Here is a 4,725-nt window from a genome sequence, read left to right on the forward strand (position 1 = left end):
ACGGCAGGGTATCACTGCTCTGTGAAATAATCATTATTTAATGCCAGTATTAATAACTTGAGGCATTTTTGCACAAAACATGCACAACATATTGCGTAACCACAATTTTGGCAATAAATTATATATACAGCTGAACAGATGAAACAGTGCATTAGTGCTGAACTGACGACTCAAGTATTATGTTAAGTGTTAAGTATATTAAGAAATTGTTGGTTTGTCAGGTTGGCAGCACACATGAACATCACGTATTAAAAACATTCATGAGAGGCAAAAGTCTAATAGAGCTCAGTCTGGTAAAGATGGACAGATCTGCGTAAACCTGCATCAGGACATACATTCCTGCTTGGGCCCACTGCTGCAATATTAACGTCCTTACAAATCTGAATAACTATTGGATGGATTGCAATAGAATTTTGAACACGCACCTACTGGTAGCTTTGGTATCCCTGCTAACTGTGCTACCATGCTAACATGCAAAAGTGAGAAGGTAAACATTACACCTGCTCAACAATGTCAACACTGTGACTGTGAGCTGCTGCCTAGGACTGAAAAGAATTAAGTGCAATATCCAAATCATAGAAGCTGCAGATTTGATAACGGCAAAATGTGTAACAAAGTTAAATCATTGGTGTAGACTGCTGCAAAAGTCACCTTTGTTTTTCTTTTTTTGTGGAAAAGAAAAGCGCAAATTACTACTTCCACTAAAAGCGTGGCTCATATCGCCATTGTACGTCTGCCAAAATAATTGCAGTCATTCGGCTGTAATGCTGAGCTGAAAGCACAGCTGCAGACTTTCCTTCTTGTTCAAAATATTGGAGAGTTCTGTTGACATTTTCTGTCTCAATTCATAAACTTTAAAAGCTTTTTTTAAGCTGCGCTAATAACCAGCTAGGAATGTAGATGCACATCCAGCCCAAAAAAAAAAAAGGCGGGTACCAAGGCAAAAACATGCAAACAATGACAAAGTAGAAAAAAAAGTCTTGGATACTGTGGGACTCTAAAATACAGTTACTAATTGTACCCCCAAAAATTGAGATATTTTGAGCACCACTGCAATTGTGAATACTGGAACCCCGCAGTGTGTGAGCTGACACCCAAACCAGTGTTTTCCAAGAAAAAAAGTACATTTTGTAGTATTATTCATTTGCATATAGCCTTTCAGAATGTTTCACCTGACTTCGCTGCCATAGAGTTTGCACTGATACAATATGTGCAGTTTGAACTCGTCTGGTCTCCGTCCGAGCAGATATCAGTCAGTCTGGGATTAACTCTGCGGTATTGTGCCGAGTACCTCTGGCAGGTGAGATGTGCCAGCATGAGGACACAGTTCGCAGTGAGCCAGCATGTTTTCAGGCACAGAAACATTAATCTGCAGCTGCTAAATCCTGCTTTCCTGAGACGCACCGCACACTTCTCTGTGAAACACTCTTATTTTCTCCAAGTGCGAAACTACCCTCATGCAAAGTAGTAATCTGTGCCAGAGACAATACTGATTTTTACACTCGTTTAATGCCTGAAGTCTGGTTCCACAACAGAGCAGGAGGAGAAACTCTTTCTGACACCGCACTAATCTCTGCAGAGCTCCTTAAGGAGGAACAAACCACAGGCGCTTACTCCGTGATTTGATCGCCATGAAAAAGTTGATCCCATTGTGCTCGAGAAAAATGAAACGCAGGTTGGAAAAATCTGATTTAGCTTGACAGTAGAAATCTCGTCTCAGCTGCATATGCTCCTAATCTGTACCAACCGCTAAGACTGTGCATTAGCAGACAGGTAATTGGATTCAGCAGAAATAACCTCACATCCTGTTTCCAAGAGCTGCACTTTCCAGCAGCACCAGACATGATCCCAAATTAGAGCTGAGCTGATTGACACCAATTTATGTGTCTGTTTTTGGCGACATATCGCTACTGAACATTTTGGATGACTAGTAAGTTTTCTGTGACACATACGGGCTTCTGTATTTGGCTGTGTTTAGTCATTGTGTTTCTTCTGAGTCATGGACGTGTGTTACCTCACACAACTTCTGTTGGACTGAACAAATGAACTGAATTACTGGATGAAATGTGTTTGAGTTGCTCAGACAAACAGTTTGACAATCATCTGTTTTGTCAAGATAGTGTGGGAATGTGATTCTGCAGTACCAGGAGAAGCCATGAGTTTCAGCATAAAAAAGATTTAGAATGTTCCAAAGCTTAAGGTGGAATATTAGAATGAAGTAGAAAGTCCCTAGTGCATGGATGTGTTATGCAACAGTACATACCTTATAAGGGCAGCTGTAGCATGTACTGAAAGAGAAAGTATGCGATTTGAAATGCAGGGACTGTTTTACGGGGTTTGGCTGGTATGTTTTTTATGCCACTGCTCTTCATTTCAACATATTTTAAAGTATTGTAGGTAACAGCAGATAATAAAAAGACACCTACAGGGTCATTTAATGTCTGTAGGAAATAGAGATACTATCACTTAAGCTAGCAGTTTACACAGGTTTTGGCTGATGGAGTGCATAATCGCTGCGAGGGTCGCAGAGTTTACAAGTCAACCAGCATAGTGGAAACATCTGTGTGTGGAAGTTGTGAATACTCTCCGGTCACAGCGTCACTGAAGCACAGTGAAGACAAACCAGGAAGTTGCTGCTGATCCTAATGAACACATCTGGTGTTTTTCACTCTGATGAGAGGATGATCCCACTTTTACTCATTTGCTTGTCATTTGACGTTGCAGTTGACTGTTCACTGTACTATACTGTGTTGTGTCTATGGGGAGTGATCCTTACCACTATGCGTGTGTGCATCAACGTACAGAACCTATACATCCATGCAGAACTTGGAGCAGGTACAGACTCATTTACCACATCAGCACCACAGACTAGTAGCCTTTAGTGCTTATTTTACTGTGCTCGTGGCTATTTGTTGGGGCAAGTGATCGTATTTGGTAAGTTCCGCACACATTAAATATGGCGTTGTTCCCGCCTCTCAGTGATGCTGGTCAAACAGCCAACCAGCGAAGATCACTCTATGCTACAGTACACTACATCGAGGCATTTGACCAATCAGCAGAGGCCTGGAACACATCAAACTTTCTCTTTTCTCCAAAAACACAAACTTGCGTCCTTCATATTCGAAGTCGAAACATCCAAACTAACCATGGCTTGTTGACAAAACTCATGCATTTTATGGCTGAATAATTGTGCTAAGTGATGATATATACATTTCTTGGAATTTTTTATTTTTATTTTTATTTTTTTTACCATTAATGGGCAAAGAACCATATATGGTAACATCACTGACCTTGAATTTCAACATGAAAATGCAACATTTTGAAAAATGTTACTTAAGTAAAAAAGTCTTATATCCCCAAGATACACTCTAGGGTTGAGATTTTGAATTTCAAAGTATTTCAATGAGTGCCCTTTAAAGGGATAAATGCAAACCATGGGTCACTAGCAACTTTGGTTTGAACTGAACCCTGTCCATGTTCAGTTTTCACTCAAACGTTGAGCTGAGGTGACCCATGTGAATGTCTCTGGGTCATGGACTGTCCTGTGATGGCACTTCGCTGCCACTCAAGATAACTCTTCCTTTAATTATGCATAACTTTAGGCATTGATATAATGTAAATGGGTTAGTTATATTAAAAGTCACCACCTGTAAAAGCTGTCATGAATGAGAGAATAAACTATAGAGACTAAATCTGTTTTTGTGCCAGGGTGTAAAGATGTTTATTTCTGCTGTGAAGTTGGACATTTTAACATGGGAGTCTATAAAGATTGGCTTGCCTTTGGAGTCTGCCTCAAGTGGACATTCGAGGAACTGCATGTCTTCGCTATGGGAGACAACACTGCTAACAACCACACTACCAGCTCACTACATTGAAAATTTCAAGTTTTAGAGAGGATTTAGAACCTGCAGTAAGGGCACCCTGCTAGTTTTTTATGGTGGATTATCTGTTCTAATCACGGTGGTCATCTCTGTGCTTGCAAATTCTACATCAGAACAATTCAACTTGCCACCATTTTGAAGGAACATTGATGCCACATCCTTCTCTTGTCCCCGTTTAGGACAACTATGATTGGTTTGAAGATATACAGTACAAGCCTGTCAGAGGGTATTTTATCCCCAGAATTCATTGCAGAATATCACAACAGAATGACAGTGCAGGTGGACTATTATGTTTAACAGAATGGGCTGGCAAAGTGAGATAACCAAGACAGTAGATTCAAAATTGCTTCTCAGAATAGGGTAATGTCCCAGGGAATTCATCTGCATCGAAAGAGAGTGAATGCTATAAATGTTGCATAAACAAGCCTACTTTCAAAAAGGCTACAAGAAATATGATTTTACATGTAGCTTAATCTGTCGTGTAAAAGTCCTGGTCGATACAGAACCATGTTTGAAAAGCGATCCGTACATTTGAGGATTAACCTTTACGTTTGGGGGAGCTACTTTGTCACCCCGATTAGAATATTTCAGAAACTATGGTCCTCATCACAGGATACATCTGCAAGAGTATTTTGAATGATTTTTAGAGACCAGATAAGAAAATCTGAAATGGAAAAAAAACACAGTGAACCGGGACTTTCCATCTTGCCAGTCCTGACATTTATCCCGCATCCCCTGGGTGCCATGACGACAGCAGGAGCCACAACTGTGAGCCGAAAAGGAGATGAGTAGCATTCATTAGAATTGCATATTGTCTGCAGCGTGAAGAAACGGCACTCCTGAG

Source organism: Acanthochromis polyacanthus, chromosome 9, assembly GCF_021347895.1.
Source record: "Acanthochromis polyacanthus isolate Apoly-LR-REF ecotype Palm Island chromosome 9, KAUST_Apoly_ChrSc, whole genome shotgun sequence".
In the NCBI taxonomy this organism is placed as follows: Eukaryota; Metazoa; Chordata; class Actinopteri; family Pomacentridae; genus Acanthochromis; species Acanthochromis polyacanthus.